At 38.9% G+C, this 16,159-nt stretch overlaps 1 pseudogene; it reads right to left on the reverse strand.

Annotated features, from left to right (window-relative positions):
* Window positions 1-13,593: 13,593 nt before the first annotated feature.
* Window positions 13,594-16,159, reverse strand: part of LOC114040861 — a 36,516-nt pseudogene continuing 33,950 nt past the window's right edge.

Below are 16,159 nucleotides of genomic sequence, written 5' to 3' on the forward strand. Positions count from 1 at the left end.
TGTGTGTGTGTGTGTGTGTGTGTGTGTGTGTGTGTGTGTGTGTGTTGCCTGAGAACTAGTATAATGGGTTTGAGCAAGCAACTAGTACATATCCCTCCCACATCACAACTTTTGTCATCGTGGTTTTGATTTACCATGGGTCAGCATAAGAAATTAAATCGGAATTTTGGAGAGTTCGGAAGCTGCAGACAACACATGAAGGCCAGCAGACAACACAGAAAAAGTTTAGAAACTCAGAAATGCATAGTATTTTATAATGTCATCTCAAATTTTACAATAAAGTATTGTAAACACCCCATAAAAGAAAAAAAAAAATTCAGACTTCCTCTCTTGTATGGAGGGAGGGCCAAAAATTTTTATGCAGATTTTCTAGATCATACCCCCAACCCTCATGATATGGAAGGGATAACTATATTTATTAAGATCCTATTATGTGCCAGGCATTATACTAGCCTAGGAGATTCTCTATTTCTGAAGAAGAATGAACTCCCTTTATTTATTTATTTGTTTATTTATTTATTTAATTTATTATTCATCCATTTATTTTATTCATTCGTTTATTTGTTCATGTATACAAAGAAAGAATAAAAAAAGCAGTCCCTGCCTTCAAGAAGCTCACAATCAAATGAGGGAGGCAATATTCAAACAACTATGTACAAACAAGATATATGAACAAACAATAAATTGGAGATAATCTCAGACGGCAGACATTAACTTTCAGGGGGATCCAGAAAAAGGGTCACCAGGTTGGCTGTATATTGATGAATGTTTTGTCCCCAAAATAACTTTCAAAAATCATGTTGAGGGATTGTGATCAGCATCATCAGTGAAGTGCAATGTTAAAGTGAAAATCATTTTTAAATCCATCATCATTCCTTATTATTCAGAGAAATGCAATTTTCTGTTTCCAAGTACTATTGCCTTAGTGATGAAACCTGTGGAAATAATGAAAAAAGGAAACATAGAGCTAGATCAAAAGAGATTCTAATCAACTCTTATTTCTGAAGAATGAATTCCCCTTATTTAATTAATTCATTTATCCACTTGTTTATTTTTTCATCTACTTATATATTTGTTTATGAGACTGAGTCTCCCTATCTCACCCAGACTGGAAGTGTAATGGTCACTCATGGATCTGACCCCTCTATTGATCTACATCGAAGCTTTAACTCGCTCTATTTCCCACCTAGGCTCCTTCCCACCTCCTCAGGCGTCCTGCTGTTGTCCTACTCCCAAAGATTCCCCTGATTGATATAGGACGGTTATGCCTGTCTTTGCAGCCAAGAATGCAAAAGTTCAAGCTCTCCATGAACCTCAGGCTCCCCAGTAAGAAGGAACACAGGTAAGCAGAACCATGCCTGGCACCAACTCCCCTCTTAATGAGAGTGGTTTCTCATGATTGGTACAAGAGGCAGTAAAAGGACACAATTTCTAGTCAATGGTCCGCCGCAGCGGACCAAAGGACAATTTCTCTTTGGCTTCATTTTTTTCTCCTGGAAATAATGGGATGAGATTCTTTATATCTCATGCTTTGCAATCATCATAAGAAATAATCATTTACATGCTTAATATGTGATCAGCCATTCTTTTTTTCATCAAAAAATATTTAGATTATCTACTCTATACAAAATCCTGTTCCTACTTAAGCCTCAGAAGGAAAGATGACGGTCACCCCTCCCCCTCTCCCAAAAAACAACCCAAAAGAACAAGGTGACCTATAATAGGTGCCTCAGAAGGATGTTTGTTTGAGGCCAGAATCATCAAGTGTGGCATGCCCAGTAGTAGGAAGCAGCTAGGTAGCTCAGTGGACAGAGTGCCAGCCCTGAAGTCAGGAAGATGAGTCTTTCTGAGTTCAAATCTGGCTTCAGACAGTTACTAGCTGTGTGACCCTGCTTCATTTGGGGAGTTCTGACATGCAAGTGAATTGGATTTAAGTGAGGTAGGGCTGTGCTAAGTCACTAGCCACTTTCTACTCGGAGTCATCTGGGTCCAGTGGCAAGATACAGATCAGGAAGACTGGAGATGGCCCCAGATGCAGTGGGGGACCTTGGCCTTTTTAAGCTCAGGTCTTTTCCCAGACCTTGGTTTGTCTGAGGCAAAGCCCATTCCATGATTAAGGCATTGCTTCATTCTGTTTGTGCAAGTGAGAAACGTCTGTAAAATGAACTGGAGAAGGAAATGACAAACCACTCCAGGTATCTTTGCTAAGAAAACCCAAAATGGTGTCACGAAGAGTCAGACAGGACTGAAATGACTGAACTGCAGCAGCCAATAGTAGACCTCAGGAATCCTGCCTCCAAATCTAATATCTCAACTAGCTATGCAACAATGGATAAGTCACTGGGCCTCAGTTTCCTTATCTCTCAAATGAATGAGTTAGAGTAGATCATCTCTAAGATCCACTTAGAAACTCTAAGCACACCAACTAGTCAATCAATAAGCACTTAATATCTACTATGTGCTAGGCAGAGTATATGGGGTGTTCAAGGACTAGCACCTCTGGTGTCCACCTCTCACCCAGCTCTCACCTGTGGCTCCAAGAAGCTGTAGCGTGTGCAGGGCCACATGCAAGTAAAACTGTCTCAGCAGACAGGCTAAACCAGGTCGTGGGTAATGAACGGGTCTCAAATCCATTGGTGAGTTAGGGAATGTCAGCCCCAAGTATGTGAAGACTTCCCCAGGCAGAATGGGCAGGTGAGAACAATTTATTCCAATGGCCATGAAGACAGCTGAAGCAGGCTCTGTGGAGCACTTTGAGCTCGGTCAGACACCAAAGATGCCAAGATCATCCACTGCATCCCAGGCCGTCACCAATCATCCTGACTTTTGTCCTGTCATTGGATTTTGATGCTCTGGAAGAGAGAGTGCACCTGACAACTCTGTGCAACTCTGCCTCACTTAAGTACAATTCATGGGCAAATCCAGACATCACCCCACGATGCCATTGGTCTTCTTTGAAACGAAGAACAAAACAAATATTTAAGCACCTACAACATACTAGGCACTGAACTAGGCTTAGGGATACAAACAATGAATGGAACAATCCCTACCTACAAGGAGACTGTATTCTAATGGGAAGGCCACAAGTACATATATTAGTATATAAAGAATAAATATAAAGGGAGAAAATATAAATAAATCCAAAGCTCATTAAAAGTAGATTGGGGGGGGGACTCTAGCAGTCCTAAGTGGACACTAGGAATGTGTTCATGCAGAACGTGGTACTGGAGCAGCATTTTGAAAGATGACCAAGATTCTGTGAGGCTGAGGAGGGGACATAGTACATTCCAGGTGTGAGGGTTGTTGCTGTTGTTTGTCCTTCCTTCTGGAAGAAGACCAAAGACATCAGGAAGGTGACTTGCTGTGACTTGCAAGTGAATTGGATTTAAGTGAGGTAGGGCTGTGCCGAGTCACCAGCCTCACATTCTCCTCAGAGCCATCTGGGTCCAGTGGCAAGACTGAACGACTGAATGACCGAAGATGGCCCCAGATACAGTGGGAGACCTTGGCCTTTTTAAGCTAAGGTCTTTTCCCAGATCTCAGTTTGTCTGAAGCAAAGCCCATTCCATGATTAAGGATAGGTAAGAAATGAGGCAAAAAATGTCCTCTTTTACCTAGTTTAAAAAAGAAAATCAATCTGGGAGGGGAGGACCCTCAGGGGTTTCTGGCCAAAACAGAAACAATTACTATTTAAACTCACTCTGAGTAATCAAAACCCAAACAATGACCAAGTGGGGCTTGGCCTGGGACCTATTGTTGGCCAATCCGTGAGAGCCAGAGTGATTCAGATTTAAGGTATGGTCAAGTAGCTCCATTTAAATCCTACCGGGCTTTATCAAAGCCCGGTTTTCCAATGCTATATTTCAAGAAATCATAATGAAACTACATAGGGCAAAGAGTTAATTGTCCCAGCTTTGTTTTTTTTAATGATAGATTAAATAAGTAGGGAAGGGAAAAAAAGAAACCTAGCCTATAAACCCCAAGAAGGACAGCCAGTGAAAAGGCATAGAGATGGGAGACCAGAGATGAAGTGTCATGTATGAGGAACAGAGAGGGGGCCAGTTTGGCACCCCAAAAGCTAATTCCCTGCAGCTACCAATAAGTCTTACTTTTCTTCAGAATATTGTCATTTATAAAACTGGGCCACTCTCTTCTAGTAACCCACACATTATATATCTTTAGCACCTGTGATATTCCCTTGAAACAGGATTTTGTGTGCCAGCTGTGGGTGTGACGTATTAAGCTCACATTTATGTTCTCTCTATAGTTTAGAAAGTACTTTCATCCCAACCTTCCTCTGAAGTAGGTTGTACAAGTATTATTGCCCTCAATTTACAAACGAACAAGTTTTTTGGTTTGTTTTTTTTTTTGAGAGGGTCAGCAGCTAGCAGACTTCTGCCACTGATTCCATAACCATCTTGGGTTTCCTTCCTCACCCTCATCTCCCCACTGAGGCCAGGCATCCTGTTGGAATTCAGGTTCCCTAACCAGGTGGTTCTGATGATGACAAGGGAAGACATCAGTCCAGGTGGCAGATGATGGAATAGAGCTGTAGAATGGCCCTACTCTTTCCAAGGAGATGGACAATAGCCCATCACCCCTACGTGTTGACACATGGGACTTTGGTCCCTCCATCCTAATTCCTTTTCTTAGTAAAAGAAAAATAAAGGACACCCAAATTTCATCTGGTGCCTCTAAAAGATGAAGGCTTGTCAACGAAACAACTTTAAGCCCTATTCTTGGGTAGGATTACTATAATGAGGTACCAAAAAGATGGAAATGTGGGAAATCTCACAATTGTGTCCTCTAATCTTACCTAGTTCAAGGCATTAGGTAGATCTTGCATTTTTAATGGTGTCTATAAATTACAAATGTTCCCCAGGGTTATTCAGCCCATATTAATTAAGGGACATAATAAACTATAACAAAACATGATTTTCTATAGCAGCAAACTCTTGGAGTTTCTTATAATTAGATTCTAGCTTAAGGGGAAAATGCTGAATGGCAAAAAAAAAAAAATCCTTCACCATCTAAAAAAGATTCTCTTTTTTTATGTGCTACCCTGATTTCTGATGACTTCCAGAGCAGCACAAAAGTCCCTTAGGAAAAAAAAAAATAGATGCTGATAATGAGTAGCTTGAAAAACAACAATTTAAACCAAAAGCCTGTGTTGAAAATAGAGAAGAAAAGTATCATATTGATTTTTTTTTAAAATATTTTTCTCCTTCCAAACAGTTGGAAGGATCCTGCCTTCATTTCCATCAGGGTGTTGTGCTGTAGGAAATCATATTTTCCATGGACCATGGGGATTACTGAGCTGTAGAAATTTCATATGTTATGGATTTAAGTTGTTCATTTTTCCTTAACAGAAGTTAAGTTCTGAAATTGACTGAAGCTTTTCACTAAGAAAGATCTTGAAGAAAATAAATGAGCGAGGGTTATTTGTAGCTGAAGCTAGTTGGTTTTGGGGTTGCTAATCATGACCCAAGGGAGGAATCTTGGTAGTCATGCCAAGAGAGTATACACATAGGTTGACATATATAAACAAAAAAGAGAAAAAAGGGTTTTTAATCAAACTTACACCACTGAATGAGGCAGAGATAAAGTGAATCAAGAACCATAGCATGACCTAATTTTGTGTGTATAGATGGGGTAGTAGAATTGGACATAATGATCATGTTACATTTTTTTGTCTGGACCTGTGATTTCAATGGTGTAGAGGAATCTCTGTGAAGCAACCCCATTTATCGAAGCAGATTAATTTAGGAAACTGCTTAGGGCACTGAGAAACCACATAATTTGCTAGGGTTACACAGGTGTCTCAGGTGGGATTTGTACCCAGGTCTTCTTGTAGCAGACATATACAATTTAGAAAAAGAGTAGGGAAAAACCTCACCTTCCTATAATTCTACTTATTCCATCCATTGTCATTGTTCAGTGATGTCCTACTCTTTGTGACCCATGTGGGCCATACTGTCCATGAGATTTTCTTGACAAGAATACTGGAGTGGTTTGCCATTTCCTTTTCCAGTGGATTAAGGTAAACAGAGGTTAAGTGACTTGCCCAGGGTCACACAGCTAGTAAGTGTCCGAGGCCAGATGTGAATTCAGATCTTCCTGACTCCAGGCTCCAGCCCTCTATCTACTGAGCCATCCAGCTCTATACATCATACTAACAGAGAAGGACTCACCTTTTTCACAATACCCTGAGCCACAAGCACTGATTAAAGGAGAGACAGAGCTTATTTTCCCATAATGACATGTGTCTAAAGCATAGGCAATGATTAAGGGAGAGCTAATAGTGTTGGATGCAAGAGGGAACCAGGCACAGCTAGATAAGAGAAATGTGTCTCAGGCTACAATGGCCAGGGGAGGCAGAAAGGACTAGACAAGTCTGAGCTAAAGGGGGCTGAGACTGTAGGGGAAAGAGGCCATAAGAAGGAACCCAAACACTTTTTCCAATTCTGTTCATGCCGCCAAGATTTTTTTCCTATTATTGTTTTCAGTTTGTTCATATGGGTTGGGGTTGGGGGAGGGAGGTTGTTAATTGGGCTCACCCTGCTTCAAAGAGAACAGGAGAATTATCTTGCTTCTGAACTTAGAGGTAAACCCCATTCATAAACCTATATAATGTGAATAAATATGCATTATATTCAAGATACTTACTAGTAATCTTGTTTTCTTGCAGTGAGCTAAGATAAATATCCTTAGGAGAAAGCAAGAAATTAGTTGAATTCAGATGTTTCTGTATTTATCTGGATGGGAGCAAATCATGAACCACATATTGTTGTTAGAGAGAAGTTCAGAACAAGGGGTCTGCTGGAGCCAGCTCAAACTGGCCCAACCACGGATTTATTATTAAATTTTCAGTGGGAGCATTTATATCTCTGGAATGGGTAAATGCTACAAATCAATGCTTGATTTATTGGGGGTTTAATTGTCTAGACTTAAGTAAATGATGGAGAAATGTTATTAATGCAGATTAGTCTTTAATATGTGGTAATTTTATTCCCCGGAAAGCCTGTATTAAGTGTTTACCAGGACGTCCCTAAAAATTCCCTAAGCCCGAACCCAGCCCATCTACACAGTTTTCCTGCTTAGTAATGAGATTACAGGGCTGATTTTTGTTGGTGAATATTTTATTAAATTTTTTATTTTTATTTTTCTGGTGGAGGTATTTGGAATGATGGAGAAGAAAGCAATGAGGGAGCTGTGTTCCCCTCCTTGATTCCAATGCAAACAAACAATCAAATATTTTCATTAAGGCAGTGAATGACCTATATATTCAGATTCCAGGAAAAATAGGGCTATTTATTATAGAATTTTTTTTTTGCAACCAGATTAACATTGCATTATTACATTTCAAGGTTTTGCTACTTCATGAGGCAGGGAGAGGGAGGAGGGAGCTCTTCCTCTATAGGTATAAAGCACAGTCCTTTCACATATTAGTTCATAGTTTCATGAGATGCTGTAACTGAAAAAAAAATAGTTACCTTGTGATCAAACCTCTGATGTACCTTTTAGGACTTCAGCAGACTGACATTTATTTCAGTAATCTGCAACCTTTTTTTTGGTCACACACTCCCATAAGTAATATATGTGAGTGTATATATATATATATATATGCAGATAGATTTGTTTGTAACTTATATATAGATACTACTATATTTATGTAAAAGGGAGCTGGAGAAGGAGAGACTGAGAAAAGAGACAGAGAAACAGAGCAAGAGAGACAGAGATAGAAACAGAAACAGAAAAAGAGAAGACAGAGAAATACTTCTCTGATTTATTTGCTATCAATTTGTATAAATGTATTTATTTGCTAGTCACTATTTGAGGGCCTTGTGAAATTGGCATTTACTGAGAAGAGAGTCAAGTCTCAGATATATACTTGGGGTACTCCTTCCCCATTAGGGGAAAGCAATCAGAAGTATAGCTTAAAGTTATTTAAAATTATTTCCCCTAGACTAAAAATATTTATCGGACAAATAGAAACAATTCTAGCCCAGTAAGCTTTCTTTGAGAAAAACAGAATAGTCAGCCTCTGACTCCAATCTTCTACTTCTCCTTCTGCCTAGATTGAAGTCTTTCTTGGGGAAAGGTGGGTGGAAGAGGCTCTAGTGATATCTATTCATGTCTCCCTGTGAGCTACATTTAGACAGATCAATGTAAACATATGTAACCAGGATTATGCTAAAGCCATTCATTCTAGTTCTTGAGAGCTGATTGTTAAATTTCCAGTGTGAGCATTTACACCTAGGAAATAAACAAATGCTACAAATCAAGACTAGATTTCTTATTTTGTTGATTATCTAGGCTTTAGAAATTGATAGAGAAAATTTTCATAATACAGATTAAACTTCAAAGTATATTATACATACATTTTACCTCCAGGGAGCCAGTTGTTAAATGTTTACCAGCACATCACTACGTATAACCCACATGCCCCTCCCCAGAACCTTACATAAAAAAATACATAGTCATGAACAAAAAGGCATCATTAGCTCCACTTTCTAAATCATAATACTAATTTTTCAATCTTATCCATCAATTACGAAAGTTTTTTGTTAAAATTCAGCTAGTAAATATTCACTATCCCTAATGTCAATAAATTTATTCTTTCAAAGAAATAAGAGATTGCCATTTTTATATTTTTAACAAATGGTTTTAAAACCCAGAAAAACTCTTTGGAATATTTGTGTGGTGGATAGAACATTAACCTTGGAAGAAGGTGACCTAGGTTTGAATCCCCTCTCAGATTCTTACTAGCTGTATAGCTATGGGCAAGTCACTCTCTACTCTTCCATTTTTTCATATGTAAAAGGAAGGCTTTGGACACAATGAACTCTAAGGTCACTTTCACCTCTAAACAAATTAGAAAATTCTATCTGCAAGTTTTTAAATTGTACAGATAAGAGAGTTTTTATGTGACACACATTGTTTTCAGCAATAAATTCACAGAATGGTGGAAACATTTCTGAGCATCCATTTTCAAAATGTTTTCTCCTTTGCATGAGTTTCTTTCAGAAAGAACTTTCTCTGTCATTTTTTAAACATCCTCTTTACCTTGAAAGGATAGAATAAATACGTGTGTGTTGTATGTGTGTATGTGTGTTATAATATCTGCTGGATAACATATTACTGACAGCCACTTATCATCAAGGAATAGGTCAGAAAATTTGGAACACATTTGTCAAAGAAAAATGCAAAACTCAACTGATGAGGTCACCAAGGAAAAAGAGTAGGAAACCTAGGACAGAGCCTTAAAGAATATGCACAGTAAGGGGGCATGATATGAATGATGAACCAGAAGAGGACACTGAGAAGAAGAAGGAAGGTATAGTATCATGAAAATCCAAAGAGGAAAGATTATCCAGGAAGAGCAGATGGTCAACAGGGTGAAATGCAATGGATAGATTGATGAGGAGAGAGACAGAGAAACCGACAGACAGGGAGAAGGAGAGAGAAAGAGACAGAGAGAGAGACAGGAAGAGAGAGAGAGAAGAGAGAGAGGAAGGAGGGAGGAAGAGAGAAATAGAGAGAAAGAGAGAGATAGAGAAAGGATCTTTGATGGCAAGGATGACAAAAAATGGCAATAGTGTTGAAGGGTGTGGGGGAGGACAGACATAGTGAATACTGAGAATGCAGAGAAGTATGGGAAGAGATACATAAACTGTTGCAAGGTAAAATAAACCAAGCCAGGGAAACACGAAGCACAATGACTATGACAATGTAAATGGAAAGAACAGTCACAAGAAAACAATCAAAACTGCATGTTGTAAAATTACGATGACCTAGCTTGATCCCAAAGAAGAAATATGAAAACATATACCTATATACTATTTTGAAGAGGTCGGGGTTCACAGATGTGCAACTTCAAACTGTTTCAGTGTGTCATATGGTTTTCTGATTTTTTTTCTCTTCTTCCTCTCTTTTCTTCCTTGTTATAAGGTATGGCCATCTGGGAGGGTGTAAGGGGAGAAATACTGGAGGAAATATAAAATCAAAACATATCAATAAAATTGTTCAAATTTTTTCAAAAACCTGTAGCACACAAAGCATAACAAATAATAAAGTATAAAAAAACTGAATCCACTTTCCAAAGGAGGAACTGTAGCCTGAAGAGGTTAAATGACTTTCCAAAGGCCACACAATCAGTAAATATGCCTAGGACTTACATTACCTACTTACAGTGGGTACTTCTTTAGAATATTTTAGTGGATCAATAGTCAAGAAACATTTATTAAGGATCTACGATTTTCTAGGCACTGTGCTAAGAGCTGAAGATACAAAAAAAAAAGCAAGACAGTCTGCTCTCAAAAAGCTCATAGTCTAATGGGGAGACAACGTGCAAACAATTTCATACATACAAGCTATATGCAGGATAAATTAGAGATAATCAAAAAAAAGGAGGCACTAGAATTAAGGGGGATCAGGAAGGACTTCCTCAAAAAAGTGAGATTTTTAACTGAGACCTGAAGGAAGCCAGGAAATGAGGAAAGAGAACATTCCAGGCACTGGAGAGAGCCAGTGGGCATTATTAACCCATTTTTACAGATGAGGAAACTGCAGTTGTTTACCAAAAAAAGGTTTTTTCCCTCTAAGACAATTTCCAGTCTCTTTGTTTACCTGCTAGAAATTAACAGGAAAGAATTTGCCCGTTAGCCTCACTTACAGTGAACATGTTAAGTGAGTTGCTGTGGGATAAGTTACTAACTTCTACCTCAAAGTTGTAATTTTTTCTGTTCAGCATTGCCTAGGAAACATGAGAGTCTGCTGTGTTTCTCATTCCCTGCAGGCACTCTGCACTTCAGCAGAGGCATCTGTCTCTCAGAACTGCTGTTCATGAGCCATCCTTTGGTTGACAGTACTGCTAATCAGACACTTTTCCCATTACATAGTCAATTGAGGAGACAGAGGCACAGGTTCAGAGGATTCAGACCTGGAAGGGTTTTTGTAGATATTGACTGGCCCCAGGTTAAATAGCAAGGTAAATAACCAAGAATACATGCTGGTGGAGTAGAAAAAGCCTCATATTTAGAGATAGAATCCTCACTCTACTACGTACCACTTTTTTTTAACCACCACAGACAATTCATTCTCATTTGGGCTCTGTTTTCCCATCTGTAAAATGAAAAGGAGCATAATAGGTTTCCTTCAACTCTAAAATTTGATGATACCAAAGCAGACCATGATCTTATTAATCTGTCCTATCCACTGGTTAATGTTTATAGCAAACAAATATATGAGGCTTACTGAAGTCTTTGGGATATAGTAGTAAGAAATGAATTTTGCTTCTCACAATCAATGCATGAATAGTTCTGACTATATATTGTAGGGAAAGGGAAATAAGGTAATCATGTCACTTTGTTGAATTAGATAAAAATTGACAAAACTCATTTGGGAAAACAATAGCTTTAAAATCTCAAGTGAACTAAAGAATATGAATGAAGAAGGTATAGCATTGTTGTTGTTGTTGAGTTGTATTCAACTTTTCTTGACCCCATGGACCACAGCAAAGTTTTTCTTGGCAAAGATACTAGAGTGGTTTGCCATTTCCTTCTTCAGTGGATTAAGGCAGACAGAGATTAAGCAACTTGCCCAAGGTCACAGAGCTCGTTAGTGTCTTTGGCTGGATTTGAATTCAGTTCTGCCTTACTATAGGCTCAGTGCTCCATCCACTGAACCATCTAGCTGCCTCTGTTATAGCATTACCAGACCTTAGGGGTTTATGGGGTGTTCAGGGAGGACTAGCATCTCTGGTATGAGGACTTGTCAAGTCCTTTTCAGGGATACTCACATACCTTTGCTATCTTCCTGTCACCCAACTCTCACCTGTGGTTCCCAGAAACTATAGCATGCACAGTGGCCAAACCCTGGTAAACTATCTTGGCAGATGGGCTAGACTAAGTGGAAGGTAACCAAGAGGCCTCTAACCCATCAATGAATTAGGGGAATGTCTATTCCGAGCATGTGAAGACTTCCCCCAACAGAATGGATATATGCGAACAATGTGTTCCAATGCCTATGAAGGAGGCTGAAGCAGGCACTATGGAGCACTTAGAGCTTGGTCAGACATTGACCACACCAAGGTCATCCACTGCATCCTGGGTCATCACCAGTCTTCCCAATTTTTGTCTTGCCCCTGGACTTTGATGACTCTGGAAGAGAGAGTGAGGCTGACACCTTTGTATAACTCTGCCTAGCTTAAATCCAATTCACTCAGAAGTCACTGGTCTTCTTCCAGAATGAAGATCAATGTCAGCAACTACAACAACATCCAGACCTTAAATTCTATCATAAGGTAGTAGTCATCAAAATTATTTGGTGTTGCCTTAAAAAAACAGAACAATAGATTTGTTGAACAGACTAGATGAGTAAGAAACAAAAGTAACGGAAAAAAGTGACCCAAATTTGATTAACTCAAGATTATAGGTTATTGGAGGAAGAACTATATTTTTTATGTTTGTACAGTTTTTTTAATCTTGATAATGGATAAGCATTGGCACATTTTAATACATGCTTTAGAGAGAGAGCTTTCCTAAGATCTAGCAAAGTGGAACATCAAGAAACCAACAAAATCGGGAAAATTTCAAGTGCTAAAATAGAAGGCACTTCGCAAAATTTGTTCACTGAAACAATTCATGCGTCAGTTTATATCTTTCATTTTACAAATGACAGTGAAAAACCAATTGGACTAGAAGGGCATAAAAGAAAAATATGGACAGCTGGTGGCAGTAATGGTAGAAAATGAATTTTAAGTGATAAGAGACCTAGGCCACGTATTTTGTAATATCCTGAAAAAGGCTGCTTAGTAATAACTTGCTTCCCACACAAGAGAAAAATAAGATAAGAGGGCTTGGGATGATAATGATAATAATGTAATAACCACCACTACCACCCCCCCAAATTTTGTGACTGTAATTTTGTTCTGGAAAAAAAATTTTTTTGCGAAGTCCCTTTTTGCTCTGAGGACATAAAAGCCCTTTTGTTTTTCTAGGTATAGTTTTCTGAAGTAAATAATTAAACAAAAGGAAAACTACTACCAGAATCAATGAATTAAAAAAGTTATCACATTTATTATTCCAAATACTTAAGTTATGAAGATGTCTGAGATGTCGTTCAGTTAACCCTTCCACATCACAAAGGTTTAGGGGTATGATGCCCCCATTATCTAGAAATGTGTATGGCAAAAAAAAAAAAATACCTTCCAATTCCTAGCCTTGGAAGTACAGTTATCCCTTCCAAATTGTGGGGGTTAGAGGCATGGCACCCTTTAATGTGGAAAATTTGCATAAAATTTTTTGTCCCTCCCTTCATACCAGAGAAGTCTGGATTTTTTCTTTTTTCTTTTCTGGGGTACTTACAGTACCTTATTGTAAAATTTGGGTTGAGTTTCCAAACATTTTCTGTATTGTCTTCTGGGCTTCATGTGTCATCTGTAGCTTCTGCAAAACTCCCCCAAAATTCCCGTTTAATTTCTTATGCCGACTCTCAATATGTATTGAAACCATAATGGGGAAAGTCATGATGTGGAAGGGATAACCGCATATAGTTAGAGGTAGATAATAGGCCAAATAGTTCTCAAAGAATCTAATAATCTAGTATCTGTACATCAAAGAGACTAAACACTCCCTCATTCTCATCCAGGTTAAAGTTGTAGTCATCAGCAAGAACAGGAGAAAGCTGTAAACATCATACACTGCATCTGGGGTCATCACCAGCCATCTTGACTTTTGTCCTTGACTTTGTGCGACTCCGCCTCACTTAAATCCAACTCAGGAGCGAGTCAAGACATTACCTGGGATGTCACTGGTCTTCTTTGAAAATGAAAGATAAACAACAACAGAGGATACACATCTGAAGACGTTAATTCATTGATGATATCGCCACTAATAGATCCCGAGGGTGTATCTGAAACTGGTTTCTGCTGATGATATTGACCTCTGATAAGAGTGTGTTATTCAGGCAGATTCTGGGTTTCACTGGAAGCAAGACTAGAGAAGATTGTGTGAAGTCGTCAGGTGGAGAAACAGGAAAAACAAAAACCACAGGCTTAGAAGAACTGAGAGGGGCAGCTAGGTGGTGCAGTGGATAGAGTGCGAGCCCCAGAGTCAGGAAGACTCATCTTCCTATGTTCAAATATGGCCTCAGACACTTCCTAGCCGTATGACCCTGGGCAAGTTACTTAACCCTATTTGCCTTAGTTTCCTCATCTGTAAAATGAGCTGGAGAAGGAAATGGCAAACCATTCCAGTATCTTTGCAAAGAAAATCCCAAATGGGGTCATGAAGAGTCAGACACACCTTAACAACAATGAAAAAACTGGATTCTTTATGAATAAAGTGCACATAAATAGGTTCTGAGTGACTCTTTAGATTGATCTGGTATTTTTTTTGTCCATTATGGCTCATTTCAGGAATAGGTATCTCTAGTTGTGTACCAGAAGGTGCTTGAATTACAAGAAGTGTATCTCCACTAAATCAATTACAGATATCTTCATGAGTTACATAACAAAATTTGTTGTTGATAGAATTATCCATAACATTTTTGATGCTTTGCTGTAGCTATAATTTCTGTTGATCAAGTTTTCTCTTCTTTAGCTTCAGATCCTCAATTTCTGCTTTGAGATATCTCAGTTTATCAATAACTTCCTTTGTATTACATCCACTGGATAATATTTTTGACTTTTTTTTTTCAATTAAATCAGTTCCTTTCAAAACATTGGTAATATAGTTAAAAATTCTTCCTCCTCCTCCTTTTTCTTCTTCTTCTTGTTCTTCTTCTTCTCCTCTTCCTCCTCCTCCTCTTCCTCCTCCTCCTTTTTCTTCTTCTTCTTCTTCTTGTTCTTCTTCTTTTCTTCTTCCTCCTCCTCTTCCTCCTCCTCCTTCCTAACAGCCAAAGTATACGTAGCCACCTTGAGATCCAGGACCTGTCTTTGGCCTCCTGTAGCAGTGACAGGAACTTGGTGATGAGCAGCTTCAGGCTCTTCTCCTGGCAGCTGCTGCCACTGCTCGTACTGCCCAGGCTCCTGCTGCTCAGAGCCGTGGCAGCAGTGGCTGCTGCACAGTGGAGACTGTTTCTGGACCATCGTATAGGCCGTTAGCCGGAGATCTCAACCTCCCACAGCCACATGAGGGTCCCAGATCCCAAACCCTCAGCACCCTGGTCAAGCCTAGGAGGCTTGTTGTGAGGGGTGTCTCAACATCACAATTCAGAATAACTTTTTTAAAAATAAAAACTACTAGGAAAACTTGAAGTTGGTTGGCAGAAATTAGCTTTAGAACAAAATCTTACATCATACAAGTTGGTGAAGATGGCAAAGGATAGGAACAGTCAACTTTGTGCCTTCGTGTAGGCTGCCCCCATGCCTGGAAAACATTCCTTCCTTATCTCCACCTCTTGGGATTCCGAGGTTTCTTTCAAAGCTCCACTCAGAAGCTATTTCCCAAATTAATTCTTTCCTTATAGCCATCCAAAAATATGTAACTTTCAATTTATTTTGTATATACACATAAATGTGGATGGGAGTGTGTACATGTATGTGTAGAAGTAGTCTCTCGGGGATAGCTAGGTGATGCAGGAAATAGAGTACTGGGTCTGGAGTCAGGAAGACTTATCTTTGTGAGTTCAAATCTGGTTTAGATATTTACTAGCTGTGTGACCTTTGGCAAGTCATTTAACCCTATTTGCCACAGTTTCCCCATCTGTAAAAAGAAATGAGCTGGAGAAGGAAATAGCAAACTGCTCTAGTGTCTTTGCCAAGAAAACCTCAAATAGGATTATGAAAAGTCAGATCCAGGCAATCTCTTCCAATAATGATGTAAACTTCTTTAGGACAAAGAGAGCTTCATTTTTGGTTTTGTGTTATCAGTATCTAGCACAGAGCAAGTACTTAATGAATTCTTGATTGATTGATATGGAAATGGAAATCATTCACCCATGGCTTGCTCTAGTTTGAACCCTTCTCAAGAATGGGGGAAATGCTATAAGAAATGATGAATGCAGTGAATATAGAGAAGCATGGGAAGACATGTAAACTGATGGAAAGGGAAACAAAAAAAATAATGCACAAAATGTCTGAAACAGTACAAATGGAAAGGACAACAAGGAAATAATGAAGAATTGAATGTTGTGAAATTATAATCACCAAACACAG

This window comes from Vombatus ursinus, unplaced genomic scaffold (genome assembly GCF_900497805.2).
Source record: "Vombatus ursinus unplaced genomic scaffold, bare-nosed wombat genome assembly UNPS02014158.1, whole genome shotgun sequence".
Lineage (NCBI taxonomy): Eukaryota > Metazoa > Chordata > Mammalia > Diprotodontia > Vombatidae > Vombatus > Vombatus ursinus.